Genomic DNA, 26,537 nt, shown 5'->3' with positions numbered 1-26,537 from the left:
ATGTATTATTGATGCAGACAGATCTCATATAAAATTATTACTGGATTATCACAAACATATTTGTATACATTTAAAAAATAATTATTACATAAGAAATCCCTATAGTGGTTAATTTTTGAGAGAATTAAGGATGGTGCCAGAGTGGTGAATATTTTAAATCTCCACTTATAATTTCTGAACCATTTCAATGACTTATTTACTTTTGTCTACGGCCATACCACCCTGAACGCGCCCGATCTCGTCTGATCTCGGAAGCTAAGCAGGGTCGGGCCTGGTTAGTACTTGGATGGGAGACTTATTTACTTTTATGTTAAAATAATAATAAACTTGCAGTTTTTTAAGCATAAAATAATAGAAATGACACAGAATATGTTGAGAGTAAGGGTAAGTACACATTTGGTGAGCTTGAGGAACAATAATATTATAGGTAAATGCTTTAGGAAATTTTAGAGCCTATTATATATGATACAAGCATTAGTTACCTGAGATATTAGTTATTTATTATTTGAATATTCCTAATTAAGATAATAGTAGATATAAAAACATATGAACTTTGGCTGTAAAATTACTTATAAAAACTATAGTTACATGATAGTTTAGGTGATTGGAAAAGATCTTTATAAGCTGTAAGTATAAAAGAAATTCAAATATAATAATAAATGTAAAACCTCAAATATTTATCCCTGGCTTTCAGATTAAATAAAACTAAACCACTAATTATAATAAACTAGAGGCCCAATGCACGAAATTCATGCAATAGTAGGCCTTTCTTCCCCCAGCTGCTGGCACCAGCTTTCCTCTGGCAGCTGGCACCTGGGACTCAGGCTTCTCTCTGGCTGCCATTACCCAGGACCCACTCTAGCCACCAGCACCCAGGATCCGGGCTTCCTTCGCAGAGAGAGGCTCTGCCTGGGCCTCCCTCTTTGGGGCAATCATAGGGTGATGGCCGGGCCCCTGACCAATCACATTGCACTCACCTTGGCTGGCCTGGCACCAGTGGGTGTCACAGCATGGTCCTGGATGGTCGTCCCAAAGGTCATTCCCCTGTTTGGCAGTCTGGTAGATTTGCATATTACGCTTTTATTATATAGGATACCTATGAGAATTTTTTTCTAGGTGCACATTGGAGATAATCCAGGTAAAATAGTATTTTGAAGAGAATCAGAAAATTTCCTTCCTAAGGACTATTGAATTTCTGGCACAAAGAGACCATTTTTAAACATATGGTTTACTCCTAAACATATCTAGATTGAATTGTGTAATCTGATTTACCAGGAGGGAGAGATTTGTAGTTGTCTTTTAATCTGATTTCAAATGAAATTAACTCAAGTGGGAATAATTGTTTATTATTACATGTTTAGAAAATAGAAGATACTAAATATTTGTGGAAGAAATAAACAAATTAGTGAGTGAGTATATTATCTGTATTTAATACATTATAGTTATTAAATAATTATTTAATATTTATTTTATTTATTTTAAATAATTTAATATTTAAAAATTTCTTATTAAGAAAAACAAAAATATATAACATATACTCATCCATCTCTATGTAGGCCTAACACACACACACACAGATGAAAAAAATAGGTTTAAAACTTTAACACCATTATTTAAAATAAAATTAGCATATGCAAAGTGAGTTGATGGTCAAGTCCAGAATATACTGAATTAAAGTCCTAAGATATTTGATAATTGCCTAAAAATTAAACAAATAATATATGGGACTTGCTGATCTTATTATAGCCTCTCTATATAAAACTTAATCAAAGACTCAGTAATAATCATTCTACTTTGATCAATTCAGATGAAAAATTTTAAAAAATAGAATCAATATTTTATTCTGCTATGAATTTTTCCATGTTGAATTTTTCATGGATTAGATTATCTAAAGTATTGCAATAGTTGCATTTACCCTGTTTTGAAAAGTTTACAAGTCCCATATTTAGTGTTTTCAACCACACTTTATAAAAGATGGATATATTTGAACAGATATACATAATACCACACTACATACAAAGAGGGCCAACGTAAATATAATCACATATTTTTATTTAGAATTCTTACTTAATTCCATGCCTGATGTGTCTGTTCAGTAAGCTATAACTGCATATTGTAGCATGAGAAGAACAATTGTTCAGCTGAATAAATGTTTTCAAAAAGTAGTGATATTTTTACATGCATACATATGTTCTCTAGTATAAGGAAAAAAACAAGTTTGAAGCAAACATTCTCTGTTTTCCTAGTGGTAATAACCTGTAACATAATTCAATTTGCTAATGGACTACCCAGGAATAAAAATCTCCATATAGTCTAGAAGACAATAACACTGTCAGCCTGAATTTAAATGCCATCAGCAGATCCAGTGTGTTGAAAATAAGAAGAAAAGGTAAATACAAGGATCAGAACCAGTTGGGGGCATACTGAAATTTCACTTCTCTGGGCCATTTTCTTCATGTCTGTCAGCCTTTGTAGTAGGAAACAACTTTTAAATCTAAAGTGTATAGCAGCATACTCACTAAGAGATATGCCATGACTGACTTTTTTCTTAATTGAAATACTTTCCCATTCAAGTTCAGTTCTTAAAAACTGTAATATAGGATTTTAGCCATAACAATTTAGGTTTCAGGCTACTTGTATGTTTAGCACATATTTAGAATCAGGAAGAAAAGTTAACTGTATTTGTGAAAATATGATATGCCTAATAAGATATGTATTGAAAACAGGTTAATAAACTATTCTATCTTTTCTTATAGTCATATTAAATTAAAAAAAAACTTACTGTCACAGCATTCTAAAGCTTTCATAATTTAGTTAGTATATAAATACCTAGGGGCATATAAGACAATTTACCAAATTATTGGTAACAATAATTGTTTATTATTGTTGGTAACAATTTAGTTGTTTATTCAAATATCCAGGATACAAAATCTAATTTTCGTCTGACTGTAATCAGACTAAATGATTATTGAAATTGGAAAGATTAAGGGTATAATAAAAGAGCATAATAAAAGCAACCTAAAACAAAAATGCTCTTGGTGAACCAGGGAAGTTGTAATTAATTATATTGGAGAAAATCACAATGGTAACACTTGAGTAGTATGTTAATGAAGTAAATTCTACTTGACTTTAAAAAACTTTTTGAAGTGTAATGGTTTAGAGAAGTTTGCACTGTTTCAGAGATGTAAATAGCTAAAACTTTCAAGAGAGTACCATTTTGTTTCTTCTAAATAATATCACCCCTGAAAAAAATGTTTCTCAAGATTCAGCAACATATTCATGAAGCAGCATGTGTTTATTTCAAGGTCTGCCATACCTGAGAAATTCGGGCCCTACCCTGCTTTGTTTGTTGCAGGTACTAATATCCCCAAATTGAAAAGAACTATTCTTTTAATTTTAACTATGCCCTGTCCCTATTTGGTGAATTAAGTCTCAAGCTTTGAGAGTCTCGCCTCATGAGCAAGGTCACCTTTTGGTCGTCCAAGCAATTTAGCTGCAGAGCAACCAGCGTAGCAATGGTAGTGCCTGAATCTGTTGATGCCTGAGGAAAGAAGAGTGAGACAGTATCTAATTTGAATGGGACATGGGACGTGGGTGGTGGGCAGGCGTGCTAGGGTGAAAGGATGGGGCTTAGTCGAGTGCTCGTAAAAATTTCAGGTACACAACAGGAGTCTTAGTAAGAGATTTACTTGAGAAGGGTGGAGATTTAACTTGAAGGAGAGGCCAAACTGCCAGGACTGTAGTAAGCCTATCTCCTGGTAGTACTCTTTCTTCGCAGACAAAACTGATCTCCCAGGAAAGCCCACTGGGGTAAGTTTCACAATATTGGTGATCCCTGAGTGACCTAGGCACCCAGGTCCCCCATACAGGCTTGAATCAGTGAGACAGTTTCAATTGGATAGAAACACAAAGAAAATGATGATCTAGTCCCTAGTGGTTGTCCATGCAATCCCATTTGTTTAAAAGCTCTTTAAAGTTCATTGATATTATAAAACACCAAAGGCAAATTTACTTAGTTCATTTTAAACTTGAAAAGAAAGATGGGTGGGGGGGATAGTTTGAGTACCTACCTTCATCTCAATGGGGAGTCATAAATCAGCCTAGTACACAAAACATAAAAGGGACTTATTTCACTCAGAATGTCTCTTAATTTTGTAGTTCTGTAGATGAAAGGCTTTTCTATAGAAACTGAAAAAGATATTGTAATAGAGCCGCTAGTATAAAACCATATAAATTTAATTCTTTCATATGGCGTTTTTAATGTACCTATAAAATTGAGTAGCTTATAACTACCTGGTAAGCAACAGAGTTCCAAATGGGGCTAATTTAAAAGTTTTCATTATCCAGTCCTCATGATTCTTAAAGTTAATAAAATAAGTAGGTTTTAGTAAAACAAAACACAACAAACTACCTTAATAATAAGCCAGACTTGAAAACGGCAATAAACATGATGGGACTGCATGGATGGCAAAGGATTCTTAGCAAGATGTAACAGGGCAGAATTAATGTTGGAGCAATTATTTTGGCAGTATGCTCCTTTTCTTTGAGTAATTTATAGTCTTAATCATTTATAGGCAAACTCAATAATAGAGGCAATGCTCTAGCTTTTTAGACTTAGTAACATTGGCAGTTAGTAACATTAGCACGGTGGATGAAAATCCTTTACACATGACTTCTTCCTCCACAAAGGAAGTTCGTATAGATTTTGTTTTTTTAATCTTTGATTTTTCAACACAACAAAAGGAAAGAGATCTGGCTTTTGAAAATAAGCCCTTGGAAAGGAGCCATAGACAGGTGTTAACAAGCCCCGGCCTGCTTTTCATCCAGAAAGCAATGGATTTATTTTCTTTTCCTTTGTGCTGAACAATACATGTGGGAAATTAGACCCCAGGTTCATGTGAAATAGAGACTAAACTGGATTTCTAATCAGCATTCTGAGTTATGGCCAAGAATGTCCTTACTGTATTATGCTGAGCCTGAGTACACAGCAAAAATATATGAGAATTGGTTGATTAATATGGGTGTGGAAGCGGTTTCATGTTGGTGGGCCAAGATTGGTCTGATGAAATACTTCATTGAAGTGTTTGCCTCAAAAGAGCATGTTCTATATAGTGAAGAATCTTTCATAAAAAGCTATATAAACATCATTAACTTGAGAAGACTATGAATATTTTTAGAGTTAGATTCCAGCTGGCATGTGCTTCAAGTCCATACATTTTATTTACCTTTGTATATCCAACATCTGTCTTGTGCCTGGTACATATACTACTTAACAAAAAGTGATCTTAATATGTAGGATATAGTCAGTACTGTTTATTGAATAAATAAATTGAGTCTTGAGAGAAGAAATATATTTCTTGTCTTAGGCAATTTATAAGTTAGGCACCAGCTTCTATTATTATCCCAAATCTTCCACAGTCTCTCCGCTTAGAAATAATCTAAGAACTTCTATTAAAATCTTCAGTTAAAATAATTGTCTCAATAAAAGTAACTGACCAAAGATTGAGTTGTAAAGGTGAGGGGGATTGGGAAAATATGGGAACAAGAGCCTTCAGGATGGATTTAGCAAAGTATTTTCATCATACTAAAAATTTCTATGAAGTGCAGATTTATGGGATTATTGACTCAAGTTTAGGGACTGTAGGGCACTAATTGAGCTACCTGCAACATTTTTATGATATACTTTTAGATAATACATAAATGTTGAAAAGATGGCAGATGGTATGTAAGTGAACAGACTACTACATGGACAGATGTCAAGTTGATATTATGTTGTGTCACAGGCTCTATCTTTGTGTCTTCAAACTTAAAATTAATATTTGTGATTACTTATCAAAAAAACTTACCAAAATTTTTGAAGACACAACATTGGGAAGGTAAACCAGTACAGTGAATTTATGCTGCCAAATAGCATTAACAGTCTGATCAAATCTAACTATATTTTATTGGCACCCACATATATGATGCATTTTGAAAAAAAGTATTGGGCTTTATTGGAAGTCACTTCAATTTAAGTCAACAGCATAATATCAAATGAGCTAATTGAGCTAACACACATTCCCCTGCATTTTCACTCATTTTCATTCACTGGAGGTATCTTAGTCTTCTCTGTTTAGCCTAGAACCTACTTTGTATACTATGTATTTGTGAATACCACACCAAGAAGGAGGTTGAAAACGCCAAAAGTTGTTTAAAAGAGAAGATCTTGTATAAAAAGAAACAATGTATGAGGATGTTTTGTGGAGAAAGAGGATCATACAAAAGCTGTTCATAAAGGCAAACACTATGCACTAGGTCAGCGTTTTTCATCCGTTTTCATTTCATGGCACACGTAAATTAATTACTAAATTTCTGTGACACACCAAAAATACATTTTTCTTCTTCAGAATATAAAAATATTTTAGTCACTTTCTCATATCGATGAAAGTTTTTGCCATTCAAATCAATATTTTTTTTCTATCCCATGTTTTAGGATCAATCATGGCAATTTCAAAGTTAAGAATCTATTTGTAGATCTAACTTCATAGATTCTTACTGCTTTAAACTTAGTTAACTTCAGTTAAATTCCACTTCTGTCTATCATATCAAAGATTTCACTCAAAACTTTCTTATTACAAAAACCATGTGTCTCAATATAAACCATAAGCCTTAACATTCTCTTCTCTTAACATTAGAGTTCTCTCATGCCATAACTTGCAGAACCTGCTCTTTGACCTCAGAGAACCCCATTGTTTGGGCCTTATTCTAATAAATATTCTTAACGTCTTGATACTAGAGAAAATCTTAGAATTGCCTAGATTAGAGTCACTATAAATTAATGAATGTTATTTTAGCTGGACTACAGGAATGTTCAACCATTTTTATTTTTCTTGGTCAGTTACTTTTTCCTTCCTGTTCAGCATTTCTTTCATTTTAGACATTCACAAAGCCCTCCCTCATTCACTTAACAACTTTATGTACATTTTACAAATAGAATTGAGATTATGACTCAGCTATCCTTTGGATAAAATAATTTATATCTGTGCATGCTTGTATTTTCTTCTCCCAGGATCAGACTATGAAGCTATCTTCATATTCTGAGATAAGTTAAGCAACTTATCACTACTCAATATCTTCTCTCTCTTCTAGGATCTTTGTCAAGTTTATCTTCTGTCTCCTATATATTTAACTTCAAATTTCTACTGGTTCTTTGCCTTCAGTCTATATATATATGCTCAAGGTTTCAGTCCTAAGTCTCTTTCCAATGACTCAATTGACACCAATCTATCTCTTCAGAGTGTCTCAGTGGCCTCTTTCTTAAATATATTTTTTATTAATTTCAGAGAGGAACAGAGCAAGAGAGAGAGATAAAAACATCAGTGATGAGAGAGAACCATTGATTGGCTTCCTCCTGCACACACCCTACTGGGGATGGAGCCCATAATTCAGGCATGTGCTCTTGAACAGAATGGAACGTGGGACCCTTCAGTCCACAGGCTGACACTCTATCCACTGAGTCAAACCGGCTAGGGCTCAGTGGCCTCTTAATTCATCCTTCCCAGTCTCCCTTTCAGCTCTGCCATCAGATTTCTATCCTTGAACTATACATCTTTTCTTTTCATGCACACAGCTTTTTTGGCAATATCATCACTTATGATTTTAACACAGACCTGTAAGTTTAATAGCTACAAATGGGTATTTCCAGGTTAGACCCTGAACCTCCCTGCCAGAATAGTTAACAGTATCTCAAACACAACATAATCAATGCAAATTTCACATCATCTTCTGATTCTCAGGCCTGTTATTCATGTTCAAAATCTCAGTTAAGGAAACCTCTGTCTACAGAGATGTTGAGTCCTGACACCTGTTAGTCAACTTAGACCTGCTTATCTCCCTCACACTCAATTTATCAAATCCTGCTGATTATGCTTTCAATTATCTCTCCTTTCTTTTCCTATATCAACTGCCCTAGTTCTAAGCTCTCATTACTAGTATTTATTACTTGGACTATTGAGTTAGCCATTTAATTGGGTTCCTTAACTTTCATTCTTATGTGACTTAGTTTACTTTTGATTGCATTACATTGCTAAATAACAGAAGGTGAAAGCATGTGTTTTATATAAACAAAATCTAATTTAGTATATTTGAAAGTAGCTTTTAGAAGCAACTAATCACATTTCTATACTTGGTGAGTATTCTGGCATGTCATTTATCATGTCACCATGTATAGAATAACATTAGTCTGTTAAAATAATAATTCATCATCCCCATAGCTACTCTCCTACAAGCTACTTCCTAGGAAATGTAGCTCTGTGAAAATGATCCCTCTGACTTTAAGTAGAACGGTGTTTTTCTGAACTGTATTTTAAAGTATTATCATTCTCTATTTGGTTCAGATATTAATATAATGGCCTATACCCACCCACTACCACCATCCTGACAAGTGGAACCACTCCTAGCTTTCATCAGGGTATAAGTGATCCATTGACATGCACTATGAGAGAAAATCTGAACTCCCATTCCACTCCCACTCTTGACAGCAAAGAAATTTACCCTGGCCCAAGAACTACAGAAATAAAATAGCTTCTGAATGTGGAAGTTAAGGAGAAAATAGAATGAGTTTCTGATCTTAGGAATTGAAAATAAAGTTTAATTTAATCTGGGTATTTGGCCTGTAGTTTAAACCAGATCATGAATCCTTAGTGGTTAGAGAAACAGCAAACAGAAGGTATAGCTTTGACTTAAAAAGTTCGAACTCAGAAACGCCACAGAATGAGAATTTCCTAAAATAGTTCCCTCCTAACTTGAATGATTCCTGTATCTAGTTAAATCCTGAACCAGTTTTTTTGCCCATCAAAAGTTTACACCCATAAAACATTAATCACACTGTTGAATAAAAATTTTCTATAAACTTCAATAGGCTCTTCTCCTGATAATAAATATTATAAAAGATTAAATATCAAGATCACAATTCAAAACTAGATACACATTCAGGAAAAATTTGCCCCAATTAGCACAGAGTCTTAAATGCCCTTTTGCTGGACCTTCTAGGTGTTATCTGATTGTATAAGTGCGTGTGGCTTTAAGTGGCTTTCTATTCACTAAGACATTTTACATACCTATAAAAGTAGAAGATAACTTATTTAATAAATGATAGCAATGAAAGTCAATATGGCCCGAAGGAATGCTATATGATTTCTTCCTTGTAGGAAAGATAACACCAAATATTACCTGTATAGAAAATCAAGCAGTTTTGAATCTATTAACAAATTAATTTAAGCATTTCTGAAGTCCTAATTCTCCCTTGAATTGGTTATAATATCTTACTGGTTCCATCATTAATTAATGAGTTAAATGAAAACTTTATACATGTTTATTTTATAAGAGAATTGTAATTTTCAAAGGTAAGTCCTATCAATAAATTCAGAACCCTCTGACAGAAAGCTACAAAGGTTTTGTCACACAGCCAAAGAATAGTGATTGACTGACTTATTTCCCACAGATAGCTACACATCAAATAGTTGAGGTAGGAAAATCTTGCCAAACAAAATGATTTTACACTTCTGCTATCTAGAGGTGCAGTATTTCTAAACATAGAAAACTTTAATTTAGATTTTGCCTTAAGGCAGCAGGTGCTGGATGTTTCTTATGATTTGGTTTCTATGTGAATGTTTCTTGCCATTTTTAACTAGAGGGGTGGAATTTGGGTAGAAGAATTTTTATGATGAAGACTAATGTTGATTGGAGTATGCATCTCTAAATTTAAATTGCTTGGACCTTTTAATGAATGTTACAGTATATCATCACAAAACAACAAAAATAAATAAATATACCTCTCCTTTCCCCAAAATAAGTGTTCTGTCATTATATTTCATCAAGTGCAGCTTGATTCTACAAACAACAACAAAAATGTATTGATTCTGATGAATAAGGCAATCAATATATTAGATTCTTTCAGTTCTAAATTAAATGGATAAGATAAGCATTTACAAAGGAGCTCCAGTCAAGTAGGACATAATGAAATATAGAAGTAGAAGGCAAGATAGGATATAATAATCTTAATATGCCTGTCATTTATAAATGATTCACATACTTTGTGAAATAATGTAGGGATGGGATTTATTCCTTTCCTTAAAATGTGCATTCTGATTAGTATAAAAATAAGGGACTCCCACCAACATCAGTACTTTTTAGGAATCCATTGCAGGTCACAGTGAATAAAGGGAGCTGGAAATCTAGACCTTTCCAGAGAAGACTGAATTCAAATGTTTGTTAATGTAGTCAGTTAATTTAGAGTTATCCCAAGTGACATTTTTCTTTTCATTTGGTTTTAATTTAGATTTAAAAAAACAACATTCATTTTAAAAGAAGGCCTCAGTGGTAACTGTTGGAAGCCATCACCACAAAGGCAAAATGGGGCCCACTGGACAGAAAGCAAACAAGAATGTATTGCTGCTAAGGAAAACATAATCAGAGCAACACGTGACAATGCAGGACAATTTGAGAAAGCACTAAATCTGAAATATTCTTGAGCATGACAGAGATTTGGATATAAGACATTTTATAAAGGAGAAGCAGGGTAATAAATTCATGGCTATTGACTAATGCCATATTAAGTTTCACTATTCTCTATAAATGTTTCTGTTAAGTAGGTTGATATATCAGGAAAACTTAACATAAAGTATTGTTCTCTTATTTGTCTGTCATTTAAAATTTTCTTTTGTGAAAATTCAACATGATGTGTTTTAAAATCACATTTCAGTTTTCAAGAATGTCTTTCATATAATAATTAAGAAGGGATCACAATAGATATACAAATTAAGTTCAGTGAGAAAAAAAAAGAAGAAGAAAGGTGATAACTACCTGGAAAGGCTTCATAGCCTTGCCTACAGTTCAAAAGGCAGAGGTGAGAGTGAAGGGCACTCAAGAAGGAGCTTTCTGATACAATATGGGTTGTATCAGAAAATGCCAAGTCAATCAATAGTTTTGTTTGTTTTCCTAGTGAAGGATATGTGAAGGAACTCACACTAAATGAGGGTTAGCACCTGATTGTAAAGAACATCAAATGTCATGTTAAATTGTTAGAATTTTACTCTCAGGACCACAGAGAATACTTTAAATTTATTGAGTGGTGATAGGATATGATCAGAACTATGCTTTTTACAATTTTTTATAAAAATATACTTTTTATTGTTAATAGTATTACAATTCCCCTCCCCCCCCTTTACACCCATCCTCCCAGCCCCTGCCCACCCCACTCACCCCCATGCCTTGCTACCCTATTGCTGATGTTCATGACCTTGCACTATGCCTATAAGCGTATAAGTTCTTCAGTTTATCTCTTCTCGTCCTCCCAACCCCACATCTATGCTTTAGGTACATCAGATTGACCACATTTTCAAAGGAGTCATTATGGTAGGATAAGATGGAAGCCGGAAGGAGCCATTTGCAGGTTTTTCAAAATATAAGAAAAGATAAGGAATATTGCTCTAAAATAGCTTTTGTAGAAATGAAGTAGACTTGTTTCTGAATTTACAGATGACAGTATTTTTGTCTTTCATAATGAAATATAATTGGTTAGCTTTTACTCCTAGACATTATCCCAGAGTAAACTATTGTTTTTTGCTCTTATTTTTAACTTGAGCCTAATTCAATTTATAACTGAGCTTGTCATATATGGTTCTAAACAGCTGTACTGATTTTTATAATGGCCTTCTGAAATTTCTTAATTGCAGATATGGTTAATTAATAAACATGCCATTTGAGCATGATAATGCTTCCCTCCTACCATTTCATAAATCTGAAAATTAGTGAAAAAATGAATGCCTGGAGAAAGATTTTAGTCTCATTAGAACTCTAAAAATGTTCTCAATTATATATTTTTTTATTATTAATACTACTTTTCCCACTCTTCTATATATAAATTCTAGTGAATTTGCTGAAAGTACAGAACCTATAGTTGTTGGGAAAGATAGTTGAATGGGAAAGTGGCATACAGAGGTTGCAGGCAGAGGATGGATTTCATCAAGAGAATGATACTTGAGCTGAGTCAGACAAAGATAAAGAGATTTTCTCCAGAATATGCAGAGATTTCAGTCATTCCAGAAAGCAGCAGGAGCAAACTAAATGTGGAATAATACAGTAGTTTCTGGGAACTTTATGGAACAACTCCAGAGACTGGGTTATGAGGAGCCTGGTATCAATCATTGAGCCTGGAAAATGGAGGAGTCCGAAGTCTTGAGTCCTGTTCTAAGGAGTTTTAGCTTTATTACAAAGACCCTGGAAAGGCTCGGAGCAGTGATTTATATAATGAGATTGGCAATGCCTCTTCCCAGTGAGAGATTGCTATGTAAGTGGGGAGGCATGCAACAAAGATTGGAAAATTCTATGAATTCTAATGTAGCAACCACATGAATGCTTGATTTAGTGTGCTTCACACTGTGTACATCAGTGCTTGAGAAAATGCATAGAAAGGACTGATTATCCCTAGCTGGTTTGGCTCAGGGAAAAGAATGTCAGACTGTGGACTGAAGGGTTCCAGGTTCGATTCTGGCCAAGGGCACATGCCCCGGTTGCAGGCTCAATCCTCAGTTGGGGACATGCAGGAAGGAGGTAGCCAATTAATGATTCTCTCTCATCATTGATATTTCTATATCTCTCTCTCCCTTCCGCTCTGAAATCAATAAAAATATATTTTAAAAAAAGAAAGGACTGATTAAGATCAGGCATGGTTAATAAGGAAAGGATTCCTAGGAGAGGTTTGTTTGGAGCCCAGGTTATATGTGAGACACCTGGAGTGGAGTTGTTAAAATATGAGGATGAAAGATAAAATTAGTTTCTATTCTTTAATTGATTTGAGAATTATGAAAAAAACATTTGTTGTTATTTCAATAAAGAAACAGCAATGTTTTCAGAGAGATTTTAATCAATCTTATAATCACATTACTTATCAATTAGCCTCTTGAGAAAATTCTCACTTACGATGCATATGTAAACATATTACAGAAACTTGGTAAGCAATTTCAGTTCTTCGTGAGACATAAAATAATTAAAGCAGATTTTGATTTTAAATGAGTTAAGGAGATAAGCTTACCACCACACATCGAAGTATATAACAACATAGGCTGATGCAAGTATATATTTACATTGACATGTGCAAATATATAGAAAATGCAAATAGATACAGAGAAAGCAGTATTGTTCCCTGGGGAAAAGATGCATAGTAAGCACTAGTGATTTTCTTCTGAAGCTTATGGAGTTGGCCGTATAAATATTCCACATAGGTAAATAGAAAAGGGATTCTTATCTGAGATAAGGAGAAATCTGCCAAGACCTACAGAAAGCTCAAGCTGCGTCCTTCTGCTGATTCATGAAAAAATGAGTGATATCTCAAGAGGGAACATGAATTATATCTCTAGTTACTTTGCAGTCTTAGGTTGAAGTCTGGGGATTTGGGGCAGAAAAGTTGGATTGTACAGGTGGACATACCTCTTTGTCTAAGTGAAAAATGCGTTTTGGAGACAAAGAAGCATTTGGATTTGAGTCCATGCAGATGATGTTAAAAAATTTGCGTTTTCTGATTTACAGCTCCTCTTTTCAGAATGATGGTGTCAGAGAAGGAAAAGAGAACATCTCAGGAGAAAATAAAAAGATTTAAAGCTAAGGCTTTGTCCATATGCTGCTTTCCATACATTCTTGCCATCTTTACCATTTTAGATTAATTTATATTTAGATGAAAGTAGAAGTAGCACATCTGAAAATATCACAAACATAAAGATGGGAGGAGTTTCTGGACTATGGATTCAATTGTATTGTTGTTTGAAATGAAGTGCCAAGTTAATAGGATCAAATGCAAGAGGTATTAATGTGAATTCTTACACCTAGGAGCAGAAATTAGTTGCACAAGTACAAGATGATAGAAAACTGGCTTAAGTGCATTTTCAGTTAAAAAAAAAAAAACACACAAAACCACCTGGGTGGATAAAGTTAGTTTTACAATTTTATACAAGCCAACTGTATGATGTGGCAGCCAAAAACCTCTAATGAACCCTCCAACAGCATTAACGAAATTATAGTGGCTAGGAAAAGCAAACTAATAATTCTCTGGCGCTTTGCTTTGCCCAGACCACATCTGGAGCTATGTGTTAATTTCTAGACCCCATTGACAGTTAATTATAGTACAGCCCTAGGAATATAATCAGTTGTTAAGTACAATGGAAACCATGGGATATGAGGAACAGTTGGAAAAAATCATTGTGCTTAACCTGGGAAAGAAGACAGGCTTAGAAAGCTGCCGTACAGCCTTCGAATGACTGTCATGGCAAAGAGTGGCTACGTATGACATGTAGCTTTTGTATTGTGATTAGTGTCACTTTAGGGGTAAATATCAGGGAAAATTAGGTTGAGTTAAGAAAAAGGAGATTTTTTTAAAAAATGTTTTTATAGATTTTAGAGAGAGAGCAAGGAGGAGGGGGAGAGAGAGAAAGAAACATCGATGGGTTGCCTCCTATACACACCCTGACCGGGGAAATCCAAAACCTGGGTATGAGCCCTAGCTGGAATTGAACTGGCAAGCTTTCAGTGCATGGGACAACACTCAACCAACTGAGCCACACCGGCCAGGGCAAAAAGGAGATCTCTTTAAAACTTGAACTGTCTATCAATACATGGGCTACTTCATGAAGTAGTTGCAGGTCACTAAATATATTGCAGGTCAGACAGCTGAATATTGGTAACATCTGCTTGAGTCAGCTATTACCAATTTATGAAAGCTGATTGCTAAATATTTAGGAATTTTGCCAGCTGGTTTGGTAGCCTGAAATCAGCAAGCTGTGGGAATATTTACACTAGAGAAATTGGCAAACACTGTCACTCAACTGGATTGTTGTAGATGATGTTAGTGCAATGGATGAGTTTTCATCCATCCAACTCTAAAAGCTTATGGATGTATTAGTGTGTAGCAAAATATAAACTGAGTTTAAAACAAACAAACACAGAAGAAAGTGATATGGATAATAAAGCCAGAAAAATTTGTTAAAAAGCTTGGAAGCAAAATGGTAAGAATAAAAAATGAATAAATAATTGAAGAGTAGATTATATCCTGTGGGAACAGAGAAGAAGAGAATTAGGGAGAACTTTCTAAATATTTTTATTTAAGGCATTTGTGAGATTTGCTTTCTTGTTGGGAGGAAAATATAATATCTTAAGACTGTCTCTTGTTTTCCTTTTAAAGATATAGATATTAAGGAACAAAGTAATAAAATTATATCCAAAAATTACCAAATGCATTAATTATAAATTTGGAATCTAAGAAATTATATTTTCCTTTAAAATACAAATAAATTTTCAGTGTGTTTTTCATAGTTAAATGCAAATATGAGATCACTGCTTCTGTAATGGAAATTTATATTCTTCATTCTGTAATTTAGGGATGGGCTAATTATTCCTACATTTAATCATAAACATAAATTATCTTAATTCCGGGGGTATTTAAGATTCTTTTCATATGGGTGGCCCTTTTGATATATACTTAATTAGTGTCTGACTTAGATGTTTTTGCTGAAATAACCATATTACAATGTGCAGTGAAAACAAAGCTCTTGTAATACTTCATGTTAAAGAAATTTAAACATCCCACATTTCAAAGTGCAAGAGTTTTGAAATTTAAAAAAAAAGATAATGCTTTCAAAATGTCTTTAATTGCTGTATGAAAATTTAATGAACTTTAATAGATATTTCAATTCAAAGTAGAAGGGAAGCTTTTCCAATTTGGGAATTTTCCTTTCTACTTTCCATCACAACAGCACAAAAAGGAAATGGAAACACAAAACTCCATGTTTATCTTCTTTCTTCGAGTGTCTGTCAAATATGTGTATGTCCCTGGTATGATGGTAATTATATTACAGCAAAAATGTTATACTTGTTTTGAATTAAATAAAATTCTACTACTTATTAGATCCTTAAGAGCAATGCTTATGTCTCATTCTTTTTTTGTGCATGCACAAAATATGCACGCAGTACATATTAAAGAAATATTTTGGAATGACTAAGGTCAGTCTTTTTCTTCTGTTAAATAACATAACCAACATGTTGTTTTGTGGAAATGACATCAGCCAATTCCTCTATTATTTCCTCATAGTCTGATGCTACAAAAAAGTAGCACCTCAAGCAGACTTTATTCAATGTTGATTTAACATTTATAAATACAAGCTAAGCCATGATTTTTATGTAGAATGGGATTTTGAAAGAATGAGTATTATGTTTAATATGATGCAAAGTAAATACATTTAAATCATTCTACCAATAAATATATGTATGTACAAATACACACATATATTTGTATTGGTGTGTGTGTGTGTATACATATATATATATATATATATATATATATATATATATATATATATATATACGAGAGGCCTGGTGCATGAATTTTCATGTCCCCGCTCACAGTCTGGGAGCCCTCAGGAGCGAGAGGTGACCCGGCAATCAGGGGAAGGTGATGCCCCATCACACCTCTGCTGCTGCCACTGCCGGCAGTGCAAGCCTCAGCCGGCCCTGGTTACCTGAGCCTCAGGTGGTCCTGGGTGGCTGGGCAGCTGACATCTGAGGCTTGCCTGCACCTTGGGCCAGCCCTGGGTGGCTGGGGGACTGAAGGGACTGGAGGACTCCAGAGGCAGGCGCACAGAGCAGCTGGACCCGCCTGGGGGCAGGCCCGGCAGAACTGGGCACCACCATCTTGTGGCTGTGGGCACCACCATCTTTGAGGGCGTGGCAGTCAAATAGCATATTCCCTCCTTATTGGCTGTGGCTGCCACCATCTTTTGTGAGGGTGTGATGGTCAATTAGCATATTCCCTCTTTATTAGATACAATATATACATATATGCAAAATATATGATATATACATATATATAGATGTAAAAATATAGATCATTATCCATATATATATATATATATATATATATATATATATATATATATATCTCCTATACCAAGCATTCATTCATTCAACAAATATTTAATAAGTGCTTGTCAGGTATTCTTTTAAGTACCTTAGTTAGTGTCTGATACATCAGTAAACGAAAAGGAAAAGTGATGCCTACCCTAGTGGAGCTTACATTGTAGTCGAGAGGTGGCCACTGAAGCAAACATATAATTTTTAAAAGGCGATGTTCATTATAAGAGAAGAAATCAGTAAAGGGGCAAGATACAAATAGGAATACCAATTTGAGGATGATTTCAGATGGTAGTTTGGACCAATGAAATGGATCAGATTCCATAAATACTTTTAGAGTTTGAGTCATCAAGATTCCTGACAATAATGTGAGGTGTGAGAAAAAGAAAGGAGTCATGAACAATGCCAAGATTTTTGTCTAGACCAACTATGAAGTATCAGTCAGCTGAGCTGTGGAAATCTGTGCATGTAGCAAGTTTGGGAAGGTAGTGCATCAAGAGCAGGAACTAGGAAATTCCAAAAGAATGATCAAAGATAAGTCCATTACACAGGTGAAATTCAGACTACAGAATGAATGTGAGCAAGAGCTAACAGACTTTGTTGCAATGAATTGGGAAAGTAATGGTATTCTTCTTAGTTATCAAAAAATGGTAATTAACATAGAGTTTATATTAATTCACATAAATTATAGGATGTCAGACAATATTTTTCTCTGTATCTTTCTTAAAAATATCACACATGCATTTAAGAAAATCTCCTTTTTATGGCATAAAATCCCAAGGGGAAGGCATTCTTTGAAGGATTGAATTCTCCATGGTGTTGAAGTTAAGGCTTTAGTGTGTCCAGCACTTAACTGTGTTCTTTCCAACTTCCGCTGATTTATCAAGTTGGTAAGAGCTGTGAATAAACCCCACTGGATAATAACATGCCATTAGTTTTCATCTTTATTGAGTAGGATTTATTGTTTTATTGACTGAAATTGGAATTCAGCTGACCTTTACATTGCCAATATAAAATGATGTGGTGAGCAAATTAATCCCACACAAAGAACAAATAATATTTTATATCTAAGAAATGAAACAACTGTTTCCAAGTACATTGTCACAGTACACAGCTACACACAGGTAAAAATGTACCTTGTTCTAAGCAGTACAGGGATACAAAAAATAAACACACCATGATTCCAAGCCCCAGGTGCTCTCAGTCAGAGAAGATAAGATAGTCAAGGGAAACCCAAGGAAGACTGTGCCAACTGAGAGTTTTAGGGAGAACTAGAGGCCCGATGCATGAAATTCGTGCAAGAGTAGGCCTTCCTTCCCTCAGCTGCCAGCACCGGCTTCCCTCTGGCACCTGGGACCCGGCTTCCCTTGCAGCCCCAACTTCCCAACTTCATCCAGAAGGTTGTCCAGAAGGATGTCCAGAAGGACATCCAGTCTAATTAGCATATCATGCTTTTATTATTATAGATAACCGTCGGGGGGGGGGGGGATTCAGAAGGAGTAACTAACTCTGACCACGTGATTGGAGTAGAGAGGCTAGCCCAGATAAGCTGGGTTTAGTTGTGACAGTTTTCTTTATGAAAATTATATCTCTGCTAGGCATTCATTCTTGTTTGGCTTCCTATATTACTGATAGAGCCAATTTATTAAACCAGTTAGACTAGGTTGGGCACAGGTAGAATGCAGCTGTATTCTTTTTCACCTATACCTTTTGAATTTTATCTAACAATTTGTTATTGTTATTCTTTCCTTGTGTTAGATAAAGTTGGGCCAACTACATAGTTTTTATAAAACTTTCAAATTCTGTATCAAACACAAAACAAAAACACAGACCATTATACAAGTTAAAACTACTCTCACAGGCTGCACTGTTGGCTTCTTTTTCTTTTTCTTTTTTTCCTTCCACTTGATACACTTTTGACCTTCTCTCTGGCATTTCTTACCTCACAGTTCTATTCTCTACAGTGTCAGGTATAGGGGAGTAGAGAATCGGTATACGGGCAAAAAGGACCTTACATGATGGGTTCAGTTTTAACTTAATGTTGGGTCTTTGTGTTAAATGCTGGCCTTTCTTTTGTTGTGGGATGCTTTTGTGGTTTCCTCTGTAGCCTTCTGTGATAGAACTTTAAATGTAAAAGGCAATGCTTGCTTTAGGAATGCAGCTTATTCCTAGGGCTCATAAAAGCTGATGGCATAAATTCCCAATTCTGTGTTTAGGAACTTCATGGTGGCAACTTGAAATCCATCATGGTAGGACTATTTAGATAATGGAAATTTGCAAATGCTGCAAATCATGTCTTGTAAACATTTTTTTTTTCAGGTGGAAGGGATGACTGTGGTTACATTTATATCAGCAGACCAGTTTTTAGGCCTCTTTTTCTGGACTTCTGTTTGAGAGTGCTATTTGGGAGTGATGTCATTGTCCCTTAATTTTAAGAACATAATATAAACTTTCAGAGTTCTTTTCTTCAAGAGTCCCTCACTTGGGGGAAGTAAAATATACACATAATGACAAATCTTTTCACAAAATTCCTCACTACCAGAATCCAATATCCAATGACATATTTTAGGCATTTCTTATAATAGACTGCTGTCTTCTGATCTCCCTCTAGTACCTCCTTAGTACTTGTCTGAGACTGGTCTGTAAATGATTTATTTGCAATGCCATACATTGGAAAAATATAGTAGATGCTATTTTCTTTAGTTGTGGCTAATAATACTGTTTCTGGAGGCAAACAGTGCCACAATAATAATGACTATTATTGTGACATTTATTATTATCATACTTAAATAGCTCCCATTAGTGGACTAATGGAAGGGCTGCCTTAAAAGCTTTATATGCATTACAGATTTTCACTCAGTTAATCTTCACAGCACTCATGACAGACAGGTATTGTTATTATCCTCATTTTATAGATCAAAAAAACAAAACAAAACAAAAAACACAAAACTGAGGCATAAAGGTGCTAAGTAGCTTGCCCTAAATCAGTCCAGACCATGTATGTATACTCCTTATCAGCCTTCCCAGGCCTAAGAGGAACTAAAAAGAATTAGTACTCTTTGAACACATTCTGTCTCCATGTGGTGGATATTATATAAGTAATATGACAATATGTAAGCGATATGAAAACTTCTGAGTTAGGTATCTCCATTCTGTTTCACAGAGTCAAACTCCACCTGTGAAATAACATCAATAAGAACTCAGCATTAGAAAGAAATGAATCTCGTACTTAAACAAGTTCTCTATGACCTCAAAATTCACATTTCACAATTCACCATGGTGTTTAGGCAGGAACTGACTATGTCTTTTTATGCTCTTCATAGAATCCCATTCTAGATCCTCAATACATTATATAAAAAATTAATTACTTAATATTAAAAATAGAATATTTGAAAATTTTATATGCAAATTATAAAATATAACTAAAATAAAGAACAGAGTATACAATTAAACACCCTAAAATTTGAGAAATAACACCTAACTTTCATTGAGTGCTTATGGTACTCCCAGCACTGTTTTAAACTCACACTATCTCATATACAAAATATTCAAATACAGAATTTCAAAGGCTTTTGTTGCTAGATTATTATTTGTAAATTTCAGAATTAACTATTTGCTTAATAACTATTTAAAGTTCTTACTTCTTCTTCCCTCTCCCCTGCTTAGTTCCTCCCCATCATAAACTCCACTCTGATGGAATCTATGATGGTTAATTGTATGTGTCAGCTTGACTGCACCATGGGATGCTCAGGTGTTTGGTGAAACATTATTTTGGGTATTTCCATGGGGATGTTCTTGAATGAGATTAACACTTATATTGGTAACTGAGTAAAGCAGACTTATTCCCCTAAAATGGGTTAGCCTCGCCCAACCAGTTGAAGGGCTGAATAGAATGAACCTCTTGAGTAGAGGAATTCCCTCCTGTTTGACTGCTTTCAAACTGGGATATTTTTTTTTTCTGTCTCCAGATTTGAACTAAGAACCTGGGTCTTGAACCTGCCACCTTTGGACTCTCTGGGGCCTCGAGCTTGCTGACTCTCTCTGCATATCTTAAGACTTGTCAATTCTATAATTGTGCGAGCTAATTCCTTATTTAAAAATATATTTATACTAGAGGTCCGATGCACGAAATTCATGCAAGAATAGGCCTTCCTTCCCCCAGCTCCTGGCACCATCTTCCCTCTGGCACCCAGAACCTGGGCTTCCCTTGCAGGCCTGGCTTCATCTGGAAGGTCGTCTGGAAGGACATCCAGTCTAATTAGCATATTACACTTTTATTATTATAGATATGTGTATATACAAATAGATATGTACATATAGATGGATGGATATCCTCTTGATTCTATTTCTCTAGAGAATACCAATATAGAATCCATCATAGTTCTAGCACAATTGATATGACTATGTAACTATTGTTTCCTGGGAAAGTCTAGCTGCTAGGATAGAACTTGGAGGAAGAAGGGGATATCACCATTGTGTACATAGATTTTCTTTTCCCCTTATTTTTATTTCAACTTCCAACAATCTACTCCTGGAATACTACATCATCCTACATAACAAAAGCCTAATATGCTAAGTGTCTGGTCATCCATTCAACCAATCAAAGCATAATATGCTAATGATACGCTAATGCTGCTCAACTGCTTGCTATGATGTGCACTGACCACCAGGGGGCAGATGCTCTGACCAGTAGATTAGCTTGCTGCTGGTGTCCGGCCAATTGAGACTGAGCAAGATGGGCCAGACACACCCTGGAGCCCTCCCATGGTCTCTCCCCAGCTGGCCAACCTCCCGCGTCCCTCCCTGACCCCAATTGTGCACCAGTGGGGTCCCTCGGCCCAGCCTGCACCCTCTTGCAATCTGTGACCCCTCAGAGGATGTCAGAGAGCCAGTTTTGGCCTGATCCCACTCAACACAGGAGCTGCCCCCTGGTGGTCAGCGCACTCTCACAGGGGGAGCACTACTCAACCAGAAGCCAGGCTCACAGCTGACGAGTGCAGGGGTGGTGGCAGGAGCCTCTCCTGCTTCCATGTCAGTTGGTCATCCCCCAAGGGCTCCCGGACTGTGAGAGGGCATAGGCCAGACTGAGGGACCCCCCCTCCCCTACCGAGTGCACAAATTTCATGCACTGGGTCTCTAGTTATTACATAAAACACAGGATGAGAGGCAAGAGACTATAAAATATTCCCCTATTTCTTTTCAGCCCACATGGATTTATGCATTCTTTCAGTAATTATTGAGGGATTATTCTAAATCTGACATTGTGCTACATCTTTTGAGGGATAAAAATATGCCCTTAAGCTGAGCTGAAAACCCAGTCAGGAAGTTGTTCAGTCAAAAATTATATTTTCATAGATGCTGAATTTACTCAAGATTTAAGTCATTAAGGCTTTAATATATATATCCTATATAATAAAACCCTAATATGCAAATCGACTGAACTGCAGAACGACCAGTCGCTATGATGTCACTGACCACCAGAAGACAGATGCTCAATGCAGGAGCTGCCCCCTGGTGGTCAGTGTGCTACCACAGAGATACCGCTGCTTAGCCAGAAGTCGGGCTGACAGCTGGTGAGTGCAGCAGCAGTGCAGGAACCTCTCCCACCTCTGCAGCAGCACTAAGGACCCCCTGGTGGATGTCCGCTGAGGGATCCCGGACTATGAGAGGGCGCAGGCATGGCTGAGAGACCCCCCTCCAGTGCATGAATGTCGTGCACTGGAACTCTAGCCTTTTAAAATAATTCACAGTATCAAACCATGACTATTATTAAATTGGCAATTATCTCAAAATTCCATAGGTAATTATTCAGCCTGTCCTACTAGTTCCCAAATGTCACTTGCTTTAACAAAGGGAAGTCACAGATAATTATTATGCTAATTACCTATTTTTAGAGTTGGTGGCAACAGAACAACACTAAGGAAATGTCAAAAAATATAAATCTTCATAAATGAGAAACAAATCATTATTCCAAAAATATTGATAAAATTTATATAAGAGAATGGACCATTTAAGTTCTAAGTAATCAAGAGTAGCACCTGAAGAGCTAATGAATAGAAGTAAAACAAAGAATATTATTTTTAGGAAGTCTTTTACACTATTTCCCTTAGTATTTATCTTACTTCACTCATTGCCTGGAATAACTGTTTTTGTGGGCTCTATTTCCAACCTCTAAAAAGGGGTGAACCAAGATTTGCATGGGACACCGTAACTTCCAGAAAGTGGTTCCTGTGGAATAGTGGGAGTAGAGGAAGAAAGGACACAGATGTGGTTAGTCACTGTCATGTCAGTTAGTCACTGACCTTGTCTTCATGAATTGCACTATGGATAGAAATAGAAGAAATTGAAATATTCCTAAAACATGATGACATTTCTCAAAGGGTTGCATTTATTTATTTTAAAGATAAAGGGAAGCTGGCTGTTTGGAAAGCAGCTAAAAAGTCAGTGAAACAGAAGAAATTAAAATAGTTGAAAAGAAAAAAGACAATTATAGAGCAAGAGCCCTTGGAGATAATCAAGTCAAAGAACAGGTGACCTGTTCAGTTGAGTTAATGATGAGCATGAAAGTGCTGAGACATAGAGTAAGGTCATGTGAGAATAAACATAGTTGGCTGCGTAGAAAAGTGGAAAAGGAGGTGGACCCTGGAGCCAAACAGCCTGGGTCTGAAGCTGAACTCTCCCAGTTTTTAATGATGTTGCCTTGAACAAAAGTTTTTACTTCTCTGTGCCTCCATCAGAGAAAATAGGAACAATATTAATATCTCCATCATAGATAATCGTTGTGACAATTAAATCAAATGTGTACACCATCATGTTAATAAATATAAAGCCACTCAGAATAATGCTTGATACATGATAAAAATTAAATGTTAAAATACCATTTGCTGCACTGAAGTTGAAGAAGGGAAGTTAGAATTTTTAAAGAGAGAGAAAAGTCTGCAGTCACTGCTCTGCAGTGTTCTCATAGTAAATCCTATCAGCAAATAACACTGAAAGGAACACTGAGTAACCAACAGAGTGCTTGCTGTCCCAGTGCTTTATGCTTACTCATTGCTTCCCCACCACAATCTGTGAGGCACGTACCATAATTACTCCCATTTGCAGATGAAGAAGCATATAGATTAAGTAAAATGGGCATCGGAGTATCAATTGAGCTTCAGAAGATTATTCTGCCCTGCTCTGAAATAAAATGAACTCTACAGCCTCTGTAATCTGTTCCAAATCACATGCATATATTAGGATGCTCAGTGAAAGCTGTGAGCAAATGAGAGCATTAGCCATATGCTACAGAGGTAAACTATTTATTAATAAGTTTGTATAATTGGTATAGAACAGCAATTTTCAACCAGTGTGCCACAATAAATTTTTAAAACATGCGATACCTGATTATTTAGCCAGGGGGACTGACCTCTTCTGTTAGATTGTCAAATAAAACAATGACAAGAGCCCACACCACAACAGTCATCCGTTGTACAAATGAATCAAAATTATACCTTTTATTTTGTCACATCGGCAAAAAAGTATAATACTCTTTTTTGGTGTGCCACAGAATTTTCAGTAATTAGTTTATGTGTGTCATGAAATTACTAGTAAAAAGGTTGAAAACACTGGTATAGACAAATGATAAGCTGGAGGTAGGGGGGAACCACTGGGAACAACAGAGAAGAAAGGAGAGCGAGGCTGAGGAGTAAGGGCTTGCTTGTGCATGCAGAGGGGAGCCGCCTACTAAGTGTGGTGTTGAGTTACTCTCCATGGCACACGCGATGAGTCTTACCTGCCTCATTACAGAACTCTGTGTCCATGCTGCACTCTCCTGATGGTGTACACATTATGCAGCACAAAATTATCAAATGCATTTATTCTCTCCTCAGGGAAGAATAGCAGGCATATTCCACCTGCCACGTTAACCTTTCTTTTTTAAATTTTTATTAAGATTTTTGTTTCCCGTTCACCTTTCCTTTCCTTATTGCTCATGAACATTCAATCTCCATAAGCTTTGCTGAAATTTGCAAGTTTTCCCAGAGCTGCAATCACAGTTGGTGTATCACCAGCTCCCCCCCTCCCCCCTTATCTATGCTATGCAAGTCACCATCTGCTGTTTAAAATTGCTTTGTTGCCAGCATAAACTGTTAGAGGTATGTTAGGAAGACTCAAATCTGTTACTACCCTGAAGAGAATAAAACCTGCTTTAAATATTCCTAAAGGTTACTTACTATCAAAGGCTTAACTTATTTCAATTCTAGAAAATTGAAAAAGGACTAGGATTGAAAAGCACTGATAATATACCTATAGGCCTCCAGCCTAGTGATAAGTACCTCAGTGGAAAACGTATTGTTATTGTTTGTGTATGGCTGTGAGGCTATACAATAGAAGAAAGTCTGTAATTTTAGTTTTATTTCTGTGTGAGTTCTAGTCAAAGCAGTTCTTCTTGATTATTTTATGTAACATTTTTTTATTATTATTATTTCAGAGAGGAAGAGAGAGGGAAAGAGATAGAAACATCAATGATGAGAGAGAATTGGCTGCCCCCTGCATGCCCCCTACAGGGGGGATCAAGCCCGCAAACCAGGCACGTGCCCTTGACTGGAATCAAACCTGGGACCCTTTGGTCTGCAGGCTGATGCTCTATCCACTGAGCCAAACCAGTAAGACCTCATGTAACATCTTATTGCATTTTATGTGTTAGGTCCATTATTATCTCTCCAGGGCAGCTTTTACCTTATAACCTTTCTCAATAGCTAGAGACAGAAAACCAGTTGGCCTAATAAGTAATTTGAATTTGGAATATTTAAGAAGACGCTGTTCTTCTGACAAATCTTTCAGGTCTCTGAATGGATGGGCTACTCTCACTGAGTTGATGTGAAAACTGGACTGCTGTTGAAAAGAAAGCCTCTCGTAGGAACTTGAAATACATCAGATCATTCTCGTATCACTGGTACTGCACATCATATATCAATCGAGGATAGAGTACAAAAGTGATCATTATAGTTTTTTTTATAAAGATCAGTTTAGGACTCAGATTACTTGTTGTCAAAGATTAATAGTGATTTCCATTTTAAAAACAAACAACATTTTGGGAGAAAGCCATCGCTTTGAGAAGCAGAAAGGAAAAGAGTGCCCATCTGTCTTCCAGCTTAAAAATTCTTTGGCCAAGTCATTCTTCCTGAAGCAGCATTCCAATGCCCACAGTCAGCATTCCTTGCTCTAGACTAGCCACTGAAAGGATTTGGTGATTATTAAAAAAAAAAAGTAATAAGAGATAAGGGAGGCCATAATCACCAGGGAATTTTCTGGAGTCTACATGCTCTAGGTATTTGAAAACAGAAATGGGGACAAAATTGTTACATAACGTAAAACACTAAATGTCTAGAAGCCATTTAGCGCTTACGCATTCTGTCTCGGAGGCTGGGACAGTGATGAAGATGGAGTTGATTTTAAAAGTCTGTGCATTGGGATGGTTTGCAGGTTTGAAGTCTGTGTGATTACAAACATTTAGTATGGGGCCCAGACTTAGAGTGTGGCTGCTGGACCAAGCCCAGGGCAGCCCTGCACAACTGAGTGTACTCACCTGTCAAGATATGCTAGGTCTGTTCTGAAGTGGC

Source organism: Cnephaeus nilssonii (genome assembly GCF_951640355.1).
Source record: "Cnephaeus nilssonii genome assembly, chromosome: 6".
NCBI classification, from domain to species: Eukaryota; Metazoa; Chordata; class Mammalia; order Chiroptera; family Vespertilionidae; genus Cnephaeus; species Cnephaeus nilssonii.
The sequence above is the reverse complement of the archived record's forward strand: the minus strand, read 5'-3'. Positions refer to the sequence as shown.